The following is a 19,403-nucleotide window of genomic DNA, read 5'->3' as shown; positions in this document are numbered from 1 at the left end:
ATGTTAGGGTGTTCTCCCACTTCTTGGGATACTCCCGCATCACTGAGAAGGATATGCCAATTCTTGGCAAGTATATGTCTAAGTGAATTCCAGTGGCAATTATAGTCAACAATTAGCCTTATTCTTGAGTCCTTGTCCTTCACTTTGGGCACAAGTAGATTATCTCTGTCTGTGTGCAGTGCATGTTTAAGTGCTCCTCTCACAATTCTTTTTGAGTATCCCCTGTCCAAAAATCTCTTTTCCATGTCTAGTGCATGTTTAAAGTATCTTTCTTTCGTTGAACAGTTTCTGCGGAGCCTAAGGAACTGCCCCTTTGGTATGCCTCTTTTCAGATGGTTGGGGTGATGGCTTGAAGCCAAAAGAAGACTATTTGTGGCATTATTTTTGCGAAAGTTTTCTGTCACTATTACTCCTTTTTCTATTTTTACCCTGACATCGAGGAAGGCAATTTCTTCCCTACTGTATTGTAGAGTTAGAGAGATGTTCCTGTTGTTCAAATTTAGAGTCCCAACAAACTCCTTAAGGTTACTTTCAGAGCCCTCCCATACTAAGAATATGTCATCCACATATCTTAACCATATGTGGATGTTCTCTTCAAACAGGGGGCTCTGAAACACCTCCTCCATCTCCCAGATGCCTAGGTGAAGGCAGCCACATGTAGGGGCGCATGTAGCGCCCATAGCAGTGCCTTGCAGCTGTTCGTACATTTTATTGTCAAACATGAAAACATTATTCGTGAGTACAAACGTTAGCAGTTCCACGACAAAGTCAGTGTGCTTTTGGACATGAACTCCTCTTGTCATTAAGAAATGCTTACATACCTCTATGCCAACCTTATGCGGAATTGATCAGTAAAGTTCTTCTACATCGAGGCATACCACAAATGCTCCTTGTGGAACCGACAAACCATCAGTTTTCCTCAGAAAATCTGCTGTGTCCCGGACAAAAGAGGGCATAGTAGTGAGAAAGGGTCTTAAAAAGTGGTCTATATAATTGCCAAGATTCTCGGTAAGACTGCCAATGCCTGCTATTATTGGCCGGCCTGGTGGATTAACAAAATTTTTATGTATCTTAGGGATACAATAAAAAACTGGCATTACAGGGTATTCAGGATAGAGATATTTAAACTCAGATGCAGTTATTATGCAATTCTCCTTGGCCCTTTTAAGGATACTAAACAGTGTAATCTGGAGGGATGAAGTGGGGTTAAAGGAGAGGCCCTGATATTGTTTTTTATCTAGCAGCTGGAGTTTCACCTCCAGGACATACACGTTCTCATCCCAGAGGACCAGATTCCCACCTTTATCGGCTGACTTAATGACCACACCTTTAGCGTTCATCAATTCATTTAAGGCCTTCCTTTCTGCCCCACTCAAATTGTCATCCACCAGACCATTGAAGTAGAGATTGAATATATCTCTTTCTACCTGCTTAACTAATATGTTCACAGCAGGCACCATGGATAGCTACGGCATATATTTTGATTTAGCTTTGAGGTTGGAGGATACCGTTTCATGTTGAGCTGGGTCTTCTACCTGTGAGGGAACATATTGGCTACCCTCAGTATCTGCAAGGAGACCCTGCAAATCTGCAAATGCTGACCTGTCTTCTCATGTTAGCGAGACATCTTCAATTAGGTGTCTGCTTTTACCCTTCAATATTTGGGACAGTACAATCCGTCTCGCAAATAAATGAAGGTCTTTCAAAATAACATAATTTATGCTTACCTGATAAATTTATTTCTCTTGTGGTGTATCCAGTCCACGGATCATCCATTACTTGTGGGATATTCTCATTCCCAACAGGAAGTTGCAAGAGGACACCCACAGCAGAGCTGTTATATAGCTCCTCCCCTAACTGCCATATCCAGTCATTCGACCGAAAACAAGCCAAGAAAGGAAAAAACATAGGGTGCAGTGGTGACTGTAGTTTAAATTTAAAAATTACCTGCCTTAAAATGACAGAGCGGGCCGTGGACTGGATACACCACAAGAGAAATAAATTTATCAGGTAAGCATAAATTATGTTTTCTCTTGTAAGGTGTATCCAGTCCACGGATCATCCATTACTTGTGGGATACCAATACCAAAGCTAAAGTACACCGTTGAAGGGAGGGACAAGGCAGGTACTTAAACGGAAGGTACCACTGCCTGTAAATCCTTTCTCCCAAAAATAGCCTCTGAAGAAGCAAAAGTATCAAATTTGTAAAATTTTGAAAAAGTATGAAGCGAAGACCAAGTCGCCGCATTGCAAATCTGTTCAACAGAAGCCTCATTTTTAAAGGCCCAAGTGGAAGCCACAGCTCTTTCAGGAGGCTGCTGGCCAGCAGTCTCATAGGCTAAGCGGATTATGCTTATCCAAAAAGAAAGAGAGGTTGCCAAAGCCTTTTGACCTCTCCTCTGTCCAGAGTAGACAACAAACAAAGCAGATGTTTGACGAAAATCTTTAGTGGCTTGCAAGTAAAATTTTAAAGCACGACGTTCCTTCTTTGAAGAAGGATTATGACACAAGGATGGAACAACAATCTCTTGATTGATATTCTTGTTAGATACCACCTTAGGTAAAAACCCAGGTTTGGTACGCAGGACTACCTTATCCATATGGAAGATCAGATAAGGAGAATCACATTGTAAAGCAGATAACTCGGAGACTCTACGAGCCGAGGAAATAGCTACCAAAAAAAGAACTTTCCAAGATAAAAGTTTGATATCTATGGAATGAAGAGGTTCAAACGGAACTCCTTGAAGAACCTTAAGAACCAGATTTAAGCTCCATGGCGGAGCAACAGGTTTAAACACAGGCTTGATTCTAACTAAAGCCTGACAAAATGCCTGAACATCTGGAACATCTGCCAGACGCTTGTGCAAAAGAATAGACAGTGCAGAAATCTGTCCCTTTAAGGAACTAGCTGATAATCCTTTTTCCAAACCTTCTTGGAGAAAGGATAATATCCTGGGAATCCTGACCTTACTCCATGAGTAACCCTTGGATTCACACCAATAAAGATATTTACACCATATCTTATGGTAAATTTTCCTGGTGACAGGCTTTCGTGCCTGTATTAAGGTATCAATGACTGACTCGGAGAAGCCACGCTTTGATAAAATCAAGCGTTCAATCTCCAGGCAGTCAGTCTCAGAGAAATTAGATTTGGATGATTGAAAGGACCTTGTAGTAGAAGGTCTTGTCTTAACGGCAGAATCCAAGGTGGAAAGGATGACATCTCCACTAGATCTGCATACCAGGTCCTGCGTGGCCATGCAGGCGCTATCAAAATCACTGATGCTCTCTCCTGCTTGATCTTGGCAATCAGTCAAGGGAGCAGAGGAAACGGTGGAAACACATAGGCCAGGTTGAAAGACCAAGGCGCTGCAAGAGCATCTATCAGCATCGCCTCGGGATCCCTGGACCTGGATCCGTAACAAGGAAGCTTGGCGTTCTGGCGAGACGCCATGAGATCCAGTTCTGGTTTGCCCCAACGATGAATCAATTGAACAAACACCTCTGGATGGAGTTCCCACTCCCCCGGATGAAAAGTCTGACGACTTAGAAAATCCGCCTCCCAGTTCTCTACACCTGGGATATGGATAGCTGATAGGTGGCAAGAGTGAATCTCTGCCCAGCGAATTATCTTTGAGACTTCTAACATCGCTAGGGAACTCCTTGTTCCCCCTTGATGGTTGATGTAAGCCACAGTCGTGATGTTGTCCGACTGAAATCTGATGAACCTCAGAGTTGCTAACTGAGGCCAAGCCTGAAGAGCATTGAATATCGCTCTCAGTTCCAGAATATTTATTGGAAGGAGTGTCTCCTCCTGAGTCCACGATCCCTGAGCCTTCAGGGAGTTCCAGACGGCACCCCAACCTAGAAGGCTGGCATCTGTCTTTACAATTGTCCAATCTGGCCTGCGAAAGGTCATACCTTTGGACAGATGGACCCGAGATAGCCACCAGAGAAGAGAATCCCTGGTCTCTTGATCCAGATTTAGTAGAGTGGACAAATCTGTGTAATCCCCATTCCACTGACTGAGCATGCATAGTTGCAGCAGTCTGAGATGTAGGCGTGCAAACGGCACTATGTCCATTGCCACTACCATTAAGCCGATTACTTCCATGCACTGAGCCACCGAAGGGCGCAAAATGAAATGAAGAACACGGCAGAAATTTAGAAGCTTTGATAACCTGGACTCCGTCAGGTAAATTTTCATTTCCACAGAATTTATCAGAGTCCCTAGGAAGGAAACTCTTGTGAGTGGGGATAGAGAACTCTTTTCTTCGTTCACTTTCCACCCATGCGACCTCAGAAATGCCAGTACTATGTCCGAATGAGACTTGGCAATTTGGAAGTTTGACGCCTGTATCAGGATGTCGTCTAAATAAGGGGCCACTACTATGCCCCGCGGCCAGAAGCGACCCCAGAACCTTCGTAAAAATTATTGGGGCTGTAGCTAATCCAAAGGGAAGAGCTACAAACTGGTAATGCCTGTCTAGAAAGGTAAACCTGAGAAACGGATGATCTTTGTGTATCGGAATGTGAAGATAAGCATCCTTTAAATCCACTGTAGTCATATATTGACCCTCCTGGATCATAGGTAGGATGGTACGAATAGTTTCCATCTTGAATGATGGAACTTTGAGGAATTTGTTTAAGTCCTTTAGATCCAAAATTGGTCTGAAGGTTCCCCCTTTTTTGGGAACCACAAACAGATTTGAGTAAAATCCCTGTCCCTGTTCCTCCCTTGGAACTGGATGGATCACTCCCATAACTAGGGGGTCTTGTACACAGTGTAAGAATGCCTCTCTCTTTATCTGGTTTGCAGATAATTGTGAAAGGTGAAATCTCCCTTTTGGAGGGGAAGCTTTGAAGTCCAGAAGATATCCCTGGGATATAATTTCCAACGCCCAGGGATCCTGGACATCTCTTGCCCACACTTGGGCGAAGAGTGAAAGTCTGCCCCCTACTAGATCCGTTACCGGATAGGGGGCCATTCCTTCATGCTGTCTTAGAGGTAGCAGCAGGCTTTTTGGCCTGCTTACCTTTGTTCCAGGTCTGGTTAGGTCTCCAGACCATCTTGGACTGAGCAAAAGTTCCCTTTTGTTTTGCATTAGAGGAAGTTGATGCCGCACTCGCCTTGAAGTTTTGAAAGGCACGAAAATTAGACTGTTTGGCCCTTGATTTGGGCCTATCCTGAGGAAGGGCATGACCTTTTCCTCCAGTGATATCAGCAATAATCTCCTTCAAACCAGGCCCGAATAGGGTCTGCCCCTTGAAGGGAATGTTAAGCAGCTTAGACTTTGAAGTAACGTCAGCTGACCATGATTTAAGCCATAGCGCCCTGCGTGCCTGGATAGCAAAACCAGAATTCTTAGCCGTTAGTTTAGTCAAATGAACAATGGCATCAGAAACAAAAGAATTGGCTAGCTTAAGTGCTCTAAGCTTGTCAAGTATGTCATCCAATGGAGTCGCTACCTGTAAAGCCTCTTCCAGAGACTCAAACCAGAACGCCGCAGCAGCAGTGACAGGCGCAATGCATGCAAGGGGCTGTAGGATAAAACCTTGTTGAATAAACATTTTCTTAAGGTAACCCTCTAACTTTTTATCCATTGGATCTAAAAAAGCACAACTGTCCTCGACAGGGATAGTAGTACGCTTTGCTAAAGTAAAAACTGCTCCCTCCACCTTAGGGACTGTCTGCCATAGGTCCTGTGTGGTGGCGTCTATTGGAAAAAAAATTCTAAAAATAGGGGGGGGGGGGGGGGGGGGGAGAACGGCACACCTGGTCTATCCCATTCCTTATTAATAATTTCTGTAAACCTTTTAGGTATTGGAAAAACATCAGTACACACCGGCACTGCATAGTATTTATCCAGTCTACACAATTTCTCTGGCACTGCAATTGTATCACAGTCATTCAGAGCAGCTAAAAACTCCCTGAGCAACACGCGTAGGTGTTCAAGCTTAAATTTAAATGTAGAAATATCAGAATCAGGTTGCATCATCTTCCCTGAGTCAGACACATTACCCACAGACTGAAGCTCTCCTTCCTCAGCTTCTGCATATTGTGAGGCAGTATCAGATATGGTTCATAAAGCGTCAGTATGCTCTGTATTTCGTCTAACCCCAGAGCTATCTCGCTTTCCTCTAAATTCAGGTAGTCTGGCTAATACCGCTGACAGTGTATTATCCATGACTGCCGCCATGTCTTGTAAAGTAAACGCTATGGGCGCCCTAGATGTACTTGGCGCCATTTGAGCGTGAGTCCCTTGAGCGGGAGTCAAAGGATCCGACACGTGGGGAGAGTTAGTCGGCATAATTTCCCCCTCGTCAGATTCCTCTGGTGATAAATTTTTTAAAGACATAATATGATCTTTATTGCTTAAAGTGAAATCAGTACATTTGGTACACATTCTAAGAGGGGGTTCCACCATGGCTTTTAAACATAATGAACAAGGAGTTTCCTCTATGTCAGACATGTTTGTACAGACTAGCAATGAGACTTGCAAGCTTGGAAAACACTTTAAATCAAGTTAACAAGCAAATAAAAAAACGGTACTGTGCCTTTAAGAGAAACAAATTTTGTCAGAATTTGAAAAACAGTGAAAAAAGGCAGTAAATCAAATGAAATTTTACAGTGTATGTAATAAGCTAACAGAGCTTGCAAATGGATGATTAAACCCTTAGTTCAAAAAACGGATAAAAAAAAACTATATAAACGTTTTTTAACAGTCACAACAAACTGCCACAGCTCTGCTGTGGCCCAACCTTCCCCAATAAACGACTTTGGAAAGCCTTTGAGCCCTTTAGAGATGTCCTATAGCATTCAGGGGACTCCTGAGGGAAGCTGGATGTCTCAGTCTGTAATTTTAACTGCGCAAAAAAGCGCTAAAATAGCACACTCATGCTACAACAGTGGAAAGCCTCAGGAAACTGTTTCTATGCAAAATTTAAGCCAGCCATGTGGAAAAACTAGGCCCCAATAAAGTTTTATCACCAAAGCATATATAAAAACGCTTAAACATGCCAGCAAACGTTTTATATAGCAATTTTATAAGAGTATTACCTCTGAGAGTAAGCATGATACCAGTCGCTATTAAATCACTGTATCCAGGCTTACCTTACATTAATTCGGTATCAGCAGCATTTTCTAGCATTTACATCTCTAGAAAAAATTGTAACTGCACATACCTCATAGCAGGATAACCTGCACGGCATTCTCCCGCTGAAGTTACCTCTCTCCTCAGACATATGTGAGAACAGCAATGGATATTAGTTACAACCTGCTAAGATCATAGAAAACACAGGCAGATTCTTCTTCTATTTACTGCCTGGGATAAAATAGTACAACTCCGGTACCATTTAAAAATAACAAACTTATGATTGAAGAAAAAAACTAACTATATTTCACCACTCTCTCTTACTACCTCCATGCTTGTTGAGAGTTGCAAGAGAATGACTGGATATGGCAGTTAGGGGAGGAGCTATATAACAGCTCTGCTGTGGGTGTCCTCTTGCAACTTCCTGTTGGGAATGAGAATATCCCACAAGTAATGGATGATCCATGGACTGGATACACCATACAAGAGAAATTAAATTTATCAAGACTGTTCGTTGGACAAAATGAGAGTCCCCTCTTGGCGACCTCTATGTGTGTTAAATTTAATTTAAAGGAAGACAAGTTAATTATTGCAGATCCTCATCGGCTAGTTTTAATATCCCCGCTGACCCCGAAACCATTGGGGTCTGCCCTGACGGTAGTTCCCCTGACTCTGTTCATAGCCCTGCTGATGTTGTTGCCTGGAGGGGTATCGTCTCTCTCCTAAGTTTGAATTTGTCCCCTCTCCTTCTCTTCCTACCACCTCTCCTCCTTCCCCTAAAAAAGACTGCTTTTTATCAGGTTTGGTCTTCTGTTGCTCTACCTCGGCATCAGAACCATCAGTCCCAGAGTCATATGCTCCTCTCACCGACTGGTAATTATAAACTTTATTGTTTTTGTAATCATCATTATCTCTAGAAAACTTTCTTCCTTTCCTAAGTTTTATATCATTTTGTAATCTTGCTATTTTGGTCTTTAATTTCATCATTTAACTTGGCGAAATTTGAGTTGGATTCAAATGTATTCACTAGTTTTAGAGACTCCTCGGCCTGGGTAATTGTTTTTTCTAATCTCTCTTTATTTCATTTAACCATTTTGTTCATTAGTATGATGGAACAATCTGAGAGACTGGTATTCCAGTCTTCCATGAACTCATTTCCCCCTTCATCCTCTCTTAGATTCGTACCTGGGTCTAGTCTAAGGCCTAGACCCCTAGGTATAATCTTGGTTTTGATATAATTTTCCAGGCTCGATGTCTCTGCCCGAAGTTTCACCTGTTTCACTAACAGTTTTTTGTAACTCTTGAAGGCACCATAAATGTTTACTGGTGCATTGTTTGTATCCTGATTCTCCTCCAAGTTTGACATAGACAGGGATGCTGTAAGTTCAGCCTCCCAGTTTTCAACAGATAGCATAAATGCCATGGTGTAAAAGTTCTCTACAGGACTATGCTGACACGGTGCTAATAGACCACAATGATATTCACAATCAAAGACTGAAAGTAAGTTAAGTAGCTATGGGTCACCTACTCCGGAGACCTAAAAAGGTGGGCCTGGACCCAAGTACACAAGGCATACAGAGAGCATTATTTGAGAAAATTACGGAGGGGATGCAATTGCTACTGGAGCTATACTTCATAAATTATTATTAGGCACATAGGCCTCTGTATATGTTAAAGACAATGTAGTGCAGACCCTTTTTAAAAAAGATGTCATGGGATAGGTAAGAAAGGAATCCAGGACTGAAATCCTGATAAATAAAGACAGGAAATTCAGTACTCTTTTGAGAAAAAAGCTCACAAAACCAGAAATTCAAGTGTTTTATGCTTTAATCGTGAAAAGGAGGTCTCTCACACCAGGAGAGCACAGTAATGCAGGAAGTAGTCTAGAGCAACAGCATACACTTATATAATATGTATTACCATATAAAATATTGAAATAGAAACCTTATAACAATAGGTGATTATACAAAACCTGACCGGTCAGGGGTACATGCAAGTACCGCAGTGAAAAACAGCTTATGTTGTGCCAGATTTATCACAAGAAGTTTGTAGAGAATAAATTAGCCTACTACACCCTACTGCGCACAGAACCCCTTGTCAAGAGGCATAGAGGTATACACTGGGCAGGATAAAAAATGGGATCTAAGAGGCTAATTACAAATCATGTGTATATGTATAAGCTGGTAGTTATATACAAGAAGTTGTGATAGAGAAATACATTTATATATACAAAGTATATTGAGATGGACCACCACCAAGTCTAGCTACACCCAGCTGCACACAGCACCAAAATTAAAGGTATCTAAGGGATCTAAGTAGACTAGTGGATGGTCCCTCTAAATATGTACATCAAGCGTGCATAAATTAGCAATACTGGACAGTGCTGTATAAGATTATCAACAAAGCAGCATATATGCATGCATACATACACAAAGCAAAGTTAGAGTCTTTAAGCCAGGTAAAGACAACATGCAGATGATGGCAGTTAGTTGGCATAAGCGTAGCAAAAGCAAACTTGTCAGTGTGGTATCCTAGCAAGCATATGCATATTCATAAGTGATGATGTCAAAAACAAAAATTCCAAGAGTAATGTTGCTAGACATTTTGAGTTGGCTCCCGATTATAATCCTGATTCTCTGAAATTTGTTGGCATTGACAGGGGCATCATGAATGGCAGAGGAGGGGACAATTATAAAGCTCTCCTACGAAAGGAATGCAGGTGGATCTCGATCCTTGAGACCCAATTCCCTAATGGCCTTAATGATAAATTGGATATGGCCTGCTTCCTCTAAATGCCTATGGTTCTGTAACAGTATTGACAGATTTGAATTTGTATATAGACTATACTTTCCTTATAACTAGAAACCATATAAAGGTTTTATTCTTTTTAATATTTTTAATAATTTTGTCTTTTACTATTAAAGTATTATCCTTTTAATCTAAGTAATACATTAGTTAAAATGGTTGTTTATGAAACTTTTGTATCAATTGAAACCCTACATATGCATTAAACAAATCCTTATTTAAATATCAATGTTAGACTTTCAGAAGCAAGCTATCTTTTCACCCTCCAGCAGAGGCGCTATCAATATCGGCTATAAATTAGGACGTAAAGACTCCAGTTGTATAACGCCCTGATGAAGCCCGGTCTGAATTACAGACGAGCGGGTGAAATGCGCGTCGGCATTGGCTAAGCCGACCTGGTCATGTGATGCACGCCAGTACCGCAGCTGTTTGGTTCCGTTCACGGAGGTTGCTTTCGTAGCAAACTATACAAGAAACCAGAGCTTAATGGAGATTAAGGCATCTACCTATAAGACAAGCGTGGACCCGCATGGACACTAATAACAGATTGCTGAAAAATAAGGTTGTATGAACTTTGCCTATTGACACACAGGAAACTTTGCTGCCAGCTATTATACTGGATAGTTTTTCTGGATGATTTTCCCTGTCAAGGGATTTTCAGCTTGCAAAGTTGGAAACTGTTATTGCTATAATATATCACTGCATAATATGCACGCTTTACTACTAAAAAACAACTAAGCTTGGGAGAGCTGTGTCGCTACTTATGAATATACATATGCTTGCTAGGATAACACACTGATGAGTTGTTTTTGCTACGCTTATGCCAACTAACTGCCATCTTCTGCATGTCGTCTTTACCTGGCTTAAAGACTCTAACTTTGCTTTGTGAATGCATGCATGCATATATGCTGCTTTGTTGATAACCTTATACAGCACTGTCCAGTATTGCTAATTTATGCATGCTTGATGTACATATTTAGAGGGACCATCCATTAGTCTACTTAGATCCCTTTACTTCCCTGCCCAGCGTTATACCTTTAATTTTTGGTGCTGTGAGCAGCTGGGTGTAGCTAGACTTGGTGGTGGTCCATCTCAATATACTTTGTATATGTACATGTATTTCTCCATCACAACTTCTTGTATATAACTATCAGCTTATACATATACACAAGATTTGTAATTAGCCTCTTAGATCCCGTTTTTTATCCTGCCCAGGGTACAAACTTCTTGTGATAAATCTGGCACAACATAAGCTGTTTTTCATTGCGATACTGGTATTTACCCCTGACCGGTCAGGTTTTGTATAATCACCTATTGTTATAAGGTTTCTATTTCGATATTTTATATGGTAATACATATTATATAAGTGTATGCTGTTGCTCTAGACTAATTCCTGCATGACTGTGCTCTCCTGGTGTGAGAGACCTCCTTTTCACGATTAAAGCATAAAACACTTGAATTTCTGGATTTGTGAGCTTTTTTCTCAAAAGAGTGCTGAATTCCCTGTCTTTATATATCAGGATTTCAGTCCTGGATTCCTTTCTTACCTATCCCATGACATATATATATATTTATATATATATATATATATATATATATATATATATACAGGTATATAAATGTATTTTTTTATATGCGTATATATGTCTGTAAATGCATAAATACACATATAAATACATCATTACATATGTACATATATATATATATACAGTATATATATATATATATATATATATATATATATATATATATATATATATATATATATATATATATATATACATATTAATCTTTAGACAGGTTTATGTATGTATGTCTATGTTAAAGCCCTCTGCCTGACTTTTTTTTATTTCTAACACATGAGATCTCATATCTTTAAACCCTTATAACACGTTTGTGCAATATTTGTATTAATATTTTTATTAGATAGTGTTATCATGAGTATAACTATACTTTGTAATGTATTTTTTGATTTGTATTGTGCAACTTTTTCGTTCCAGGAAACAATTAACCAGAGCTCTGAAATTGTGGTATTCATTCTAGCATAAATCGTTATTGTGCTCAAGCGATTGTGTTTACTTTCAACTGGTAATACAAGCTGTAAGCTCGATGAGGGTAAACCAGCTATAAACCCCTTATCGTTCATGCACAAACATTTGCGCTCCACTCGTAATCTTGCCCTTATGTGATAGGTAAATGAAAATAATGTCACGTATTCAATATGACAATGTTCAGTACAAAAGCAGCATTTTAAAATATTTAGGCAAGCATAATGCTTTAATTTAAGTTAAATTCTCTTTCTAAATGAACTTAGTAAATGTGATTTATTCTGCCTATAATGATGAGCAAAAGCCACATAATGATATATTAATGAGTTTGAAATTGAAGAACATTAAGTCATTTACTTATCTTATGTTACAAAAATGAAGCAATGGCATTTGCACAATAGGCCAAGAACATAACCTTCCTTTCATGGGGATCATGAAATATAAAATATCATTTTACTTTTTTCCATTTGATTTTTGTAAAGATGGTTTTGATAAATTATGATTCCATTGCAATATAAATTGAGATTAAGGACAAACATATCATAGCATTCTTACACAACAGTTTTTGAATGTAAGTATATCAGAAGATACATGATTTATTATAATGATTATAAAATATAGGATATTATCTAAACTCATGAGTATATTTGAATAAAGCTGATGTGATGTTATACCTTTCATCAATATTTCCAGCATTTACAATTATAAGCAACTGCTAGACGCTGTGCTGCATACACTGATAGCATATTAAAATTGGATACCCTCAGAATGTCTCCCCGATGTCAAAAGAATCTCAGATAGATGCATTAATGTACTTAATTATTTATACAGCTTACTTATGTTTATGCTTATGTCAGTAGGATTATCTTGGAAATATGATAATGGGAAATTATGATGAAAAATTTTACATTATATAGTTACATTTATTATATGCGTATGTAATAGTTTTGCATGTACCATTTTGATAATTACTTAGAGAAATGTTAATTTTACACACATAGACACACACCAATATATACTGTATATATGTTAGCCTACGTCACTACTGTTGCAAGAGTTACGGCTCTTATACCCAGTAATGTCTAACAAGTCAAGGAGGGTGATCACCTGGGAGTGACCTGGGAGTACAGCAGTGGACTCTTCTCAGCATATACCTGGCAGTCTTTAGAAAGACTGGAACTTAGTGATTTTAGCACAATGTATCTTTGTGGATACCCCAAGATTCACCTTCTAGAAACAAGTTCTCTGTTAATCAGGGAAAACACATCTGGCTTTATTTGAGAAAATCAGGTGATATATATATATATATATATATATATATATATATATATATATATATATTAACCCCCCCCCCAAAAAAAAAAATTACACAGGGGGATTGCAATCAGGAGATGTCTGCACCCACAACGTGTGGTCTTTAAACTAAGGAAAAACTCACATCAGGGCGCCGGGTTTCAAAGGGACAGTCAGGGGACAGGAAGCATCACACAATATGGGGCTGCTCTTACACAGGAAGAGGACAACTTGAACAAACCCCAAAATTGTAATCTGGACAGTTGATCTTTAAGTGTTAAGTACAAGAACTGAAGTGGACTGGGTCGGAAGCAGCATCCGCTGCTTCATAAATCGACCCCTTAATCTGGCCCTAAATGGGAGAACTCAGAGAACGTAAATAAACTTCATATTTTATAGAATTCTATATATTATGGGGTAGATCTAATAACGGGTGGTCGGACATGATTCGCTGTAGCCGATTGGTGGTGAGTTACGACCGCTGCTTCTTAACTTCCATTTCAGGCGGACCTGAAACATTGGGGCTCTAGAGCCCTTTGACTTTTGGTATAACTATTTTTTGCTTTTTATTTTATGCTGTGCTGAGTTTGGCATAGATTGTCAAAATTGGTTAAGCTACTTCTCCGGGAAACCAGAATATCATGTATCTAATATATGCATGGTTAGATATTTTATTTGCTGTATACATTGTAAGATGGTGCATAGGGCCAAATTAATACATTTTATCATCTGATTTTTTAACTTATGAATTGTTATTGAAAAATGTTTGTATTTTGGAAGGTGAACTGCGTTTACATGTGGGACGAACCAAACATAATAAATAAAGAATAATAAATAATTATGGAATAAAAATATTATTATATTATTTTTTTTTTTTGCATTTCATATGGTGACGTTTTCCTTTATTTTGATATTTTTTTTAAAAAATGCTAGGCCTGCTTGAAAAAAGGTATAATTTGTTTGGGTAACTGATAACAGAAAAAAAACGCTGTTATTTATGTGTATCTGCAATGAAGGCCAAATAACTAAAAACAGTTCCAGCACAGGGGTGTGAGAATAGCTCAGGGTTAATAAGAAGGGTGTGAGATTTGTAGATAGAGGTTATTCACATACGATTTTGGAACCAAACAAGCATGAAGTATTAAAGGATGATATTACACAAGTGAGTAGATATGAAGAATAAGGAAATTATAGAATCCATTTTGTAATAGATTATACAATGAATATTTGGAAACCCTTATAGAAAAGGTACTAATGTTAAGTAGCTGCCAGTGAGAGCAGGCCTTATTTAAAAGTACGGCAAACAGATTTCACACTTTTTATCCAGAAAACCTGAGGGTTACTGCTGCCATAACTGTGTGATGTGTGTTATTAGGAAATACATTCACAAGCAGTCATATTAAGAGGTGTTATAAGATGAAACAGTTTTTGAATTTAATTTATTCTCATGTAGAGAATTCTATACAGGTAATATGCTCAGAGACAGTATGGTGGTACACAGATCTATCATAAGGGAGGCACTGTAGTCAGATAAGACTAAACATCCAGTTGCACTTTATTTTTTAGACACATAGAGGCTATGAGGATGCGGGCAGACATGACCCGCTGTGTGTTAATATGTGTATATATAATAGCAGGGGGTGTCAATCATCCCGATCGTATCTGATGGTGGCGGACGAGTTAAAGAGCAGCGGTCTTAAGACCGCTGCTTCTTAACTTATGTTTCCGGTGAGCCTTAAGGTTCGCACAGAAAAAGCTGCATTTGCAGCTACATAAATTGGCCCCATAGTATCAACATTGAGATTCAGTCACATAAATGCCCTCCCACATTTAACGAGAGTAAGGTATTGTATAAGAAATAACTATTACAGTGGATATTTGAATAAGACAAAGAGGCCTATTTATCAAGCCGTCAACCACAAATATGCTGGAATTCCGCAGCGTAATTGTGGAGAGCCTAATTCCCCTTATTTATCAAAGCCTACAGACTGGCAAAAGTTGAAATCTGTGACTTAACATATGATCCGCCGGTCTCAATCCGACACAGATCGATGCTTACGTCATTACAGATGTTCCGAATGCAAATTCGGCACTATCTGACTACTTTTGCTAGTTAACAAATATCTAACAGGTACGCTCGCCACTTTTCCGGCCCAGCGTACCTGGTTTTCAATCCGCCGCCCTGGAGGCGGCGGATGCCATAAGAATAAATGGGAGTCTAAAAAGCAGCGAAAGCTTATGTTCGCTGCTGCCTGATATCCCATTTATTTCTATGGGAGAATAAAAGTGATGTTTACACCTAACATCCTAACATAAGCCCCGAGTCTAAACACCTCTAATCTGCCGCCCCTACACCGCTGCCACCTACATAATGTTATTAACCCCTATTCTGCCGCCCCGACATTGCCACCACCTACATTATACTTATTAGCCCCTAATCTGCTGCCCCGCCACCGCCGCCACCTACATAATGTTATTAACCCCTATTCCGCCGCTCCCGGACCCTGCCGCCACCTAAATAATGTTATTAACCCCTATCCTGCTGCTCCCGGAGCCCCCCGCAACTAAATTTTTTATTAACCCCTAAACCTCTAGCCTCCCACATCACTGCCACTTACTAAACCTATTAACCCCTAAACCGCCAGCCCCCCACATCGCCATAAAATAAATTAACCTATTTACCCCTAAACCTAACAATCCACTAACTTTACATTAAATATTAACTCATCCCTATCATATAATAAATTTAAACTTACATTTAGATTTAAATTAAACTATATTAAACTAATAATTAATCTACCCTATTATACTAAATTAAATTAAACTATATTAAACTAATAATTAATCTACCCTAAATATTAGACTAAAATTACATTAAACTACATATTAAATATATTATATAGTTAAAAACCTAACCCTACTCAAATAATTAAAATCTACTATTAAAAATTACAAAGTTACCAAAAACTAACAACTAAGTTACACAAAATAACAAACACTAAGTTACAAAAACAAATAAACACTAAGTTACACAAAATAAAAAATGAATTATCAAATATTTAAACTAATTACAACTAATCTAAGAGCCCTATAAAAATAAAAAAGCCCCCCCAAAATAAAAAAAAACCCTAGCCTACAATAAACTACCAATGGCCATTAAAAGGGCCTTTTGCAGGGCATTGCCCCAAAGAAATCAGCTCTTTTACCTGTAAATAAAAAATACAAATACCCCCAACAGTAAAACCCACCACCCACACAACCAACCCCCCAAATAAAAACCTAATCTAAAAAACCTAAGCTCCCCATTGCCCTGAAAAGGGCATTTGTATGGACATTGCCCTTAAAAGGGCATTTAGCTCTTTTTCAAAAGCCCAAGCCCTAATCTAAAATTAAAACCCACCCAATAAACCCTTAAAAAAGCCTAACACTAACCCACTTACAGTTTCTGAAGAGCTGACATCCATCCTCAACGAAGCGGCAGAAGTCCTCATCGAAGCCGGCAGAAGTCTTCATCCAAGCGGGCCAACGTCTTCATACAACCGGGCAGAAGTCTTCATCCAGACGGCATCTTCTAGCTTCATCCATCCGGTGCGGAGTGGCTCCATCTTCAAGACATGCGATGCGGAGCATCCTCCTCTTTCGACATCTTCTTCAACAATGAATGTTCCTTTAAATGACGTCATCCAAGATGGTGTCCCTTAGATTCCGATTGGCTGATAGAATTGAGCTTTCATCCTATTGGCTGATGCAATCATGCCAATCAGAATTAAAGATGAAAAATGCCAATCAGAATTAAAGGTGAAAAATTCCCAGCCATTGGGATTGAGCTTGCATTCTATTGGCTGATTGGAACAGCCAATAGAATGCGAGCTCAATCCTATTGGCTTATTGGATCAGCCAATAGGAATTTTTCACCTTTAATTCTGATTGGCTGATAGAATTCTATCAGCCAATTGGAATTCAAGGGACGCTATCTTGGATGACGTCATTTAAAGGAACCTTCATTCTTCATTAGACGTCGGAAGAAGAGGATACTCTGTGCCGGATGTCTTGAAGATGGACCCGCTCCGCGCTGGATAGATGAAGATAGAAGATGCCGTCTGGATGAAGACTTCTGCCCGTCTGGAGGACCACTTCTGCCGGCTTGGATGAAGACTTCTCCCGTCTTCGTTGAGGAATTGATAGATGTCTGGTCTTCAAAACTGTAAGTGGATCTTCAGGGGTTAGTGTTTTTTAAGGGTTTATTGGGTGGGTTTTATTTTTAGGTTAGGGTTTGGGCAGCAATAGAGCTAAATGCCCTTTTATGGGCAATGCCCATCCAAATGCCCTTTTCACGGCAATGGGGAGCTTAGGTTATTTTAGTTAGGTTTTTATTATTTGGTTGGTTGTGTGGGTGGTGGGTTTTACTGTTGGGGGGTTCTTTGTATTTTTTTTACAGGTAAAGAGCTGATTTCTTTGGGGCAATGCCCTGCAAAAGACCCTTTTAAGGGCTATTGGTAATTTAGTTTAGGATAGGGTTTTTTTTATTTTGGGGGGACTTTTTTTGTTTTGATAGGGCTATTAGATTAGGTGTAATTAGTTTAAATATCTGATCATTTGTTTTTTATTTTGTGTAATTTAGTGTTTGTTTGTTTTTGTAATTTAGGTGATTGTATTTAATTTATATATTTTTTTAATTGTAGTGTAAGGTTAGGTGTTAGTGTAAGACAGGTTAGGTTTTATTTTACAGGTAAATTTTTATTTATTTTAGCTAGGTAGTTAGTAAATAGTTAATAACTATTTAGTAACTATTCTACCTAGTTAAAATAAATACAAACTTGCCTGTAAAATAAAAATAAACCCTAAGCTAGCTACAATGTAACTATTAGTTATATTGTAGCTAGCTTAGGGTTTATTTTATAGGTAAGTATTTAGTTTTAAATAGGAATTATTTAGGTAATGATAGTAATTTTTATTTAGATTTATTTGAATTATATTTAAGTTAGGGGGTGTTAGGGTTAGGGTTAGACTTAGGTTTAGGGGTTAATAAATTTAGTATAGTGGCGGCGACATTGGGGGCGGCAGATTAAGGGTTAATAAATGCAGGTGGGTGGCGGCAATGTTAGGGGCGGCAGATTAAGGGTTAATAATATTTAACTAGTGTTTGCGATGCGGGAGTGCGGCGGTTTAGGGGTTAATATGTTTATTATAGTGGCTGCGACGTTAAGGGCGGCAGATTAGGGGTTAATAAGTGTAGGTAGGTTGCTGCAAAATTGGGGGCGGTAGATTAGGGGTTAATAAATATAATGTAGGTGTCGGCGATGTTGGGGGCAGCAGATTAGGGGTTAATAAGTATAATGTAGGTGTCGGAGATGTACGGAGCGGCAGATTAGGGGTTAATAAATATAATGTAGGTGTCGGCGATGTCGGGGGCGGCAGATTAGGGGTAAATAAGTGTAAGATTAGGGGTGTTTAGACTCGGGTTCATGTTAGGGTGTTAGGTGTAAACATAAATTTAGTTTCCCCATAGGAATCAATGGGGCTGCGTTACGGACTTTTACGCTGCTTTATTGCAGGTGTTAGGCTTTTTTTCAGCAGTCTCTCCCCATTGATGTCACGAGTACGTAAAACCAGCTCACCGCTGACTTAAGCAGCGCTGGTATTGGAGTGCGGTATGGAGCTCTATTTTGCTCTACGCTCACTTCTTGTCTAATAACGCTGGGTTTAGGAAAACCTGTAATACCAGCGCTGTAGGTAAGTGAGCAATGACAATAACGTGCAAGTTAGCACCGCACCCCTCATACCGCAAAACTTGTAATCTAGCCGTATATGTGTTTGTTATTTTGTGGAACTTAGTTGTTGGTTTTTGGTAACTTTGTAATTTTTAATAGTAGATTTAAATTATTTGAGTAGGGTTAGGTGTTTAAATATGTAATATATTTAATTTAATTTGTAGTTTACTGTAATTTTAGTATAACAGTAAGGGTAGTTTAATATAGTTTAATATAGTTTAATTTAAATCTAAAGTTAAGTTTAAATTTATTATAAGATAGGGATGAGTTAATATTTAATATAAAGTTAGTGGGTTGTTAGGTTTAGGGGTTAATAGGTTAATTTAGTTTATGGTGATGTGGGGGGCTAGCAGTTTAGGGGTTAATAGGTTTAGTAAGTGGTAGTGATGTGG

This window comes from Bombina bombina, chromosome 3 (genome assembly GCF_027579735.1).
Source record: "Bombina bombina isolate aBomBom1 chromosome 3, aBomBom1.pri, whole genome shotgun sequence".
In the NCBI taxonomy this organism is placed as follows: Eukaryota; Metazoa; Chordata; class Amphibia; order Anura; family Bombinatoridae; genus Bombina; species Bombina bombina.
The sequence above is the reverse complement of the archived record's forward strand: the minus strand, read 5'-3'. Positions refer to the sequence as shown.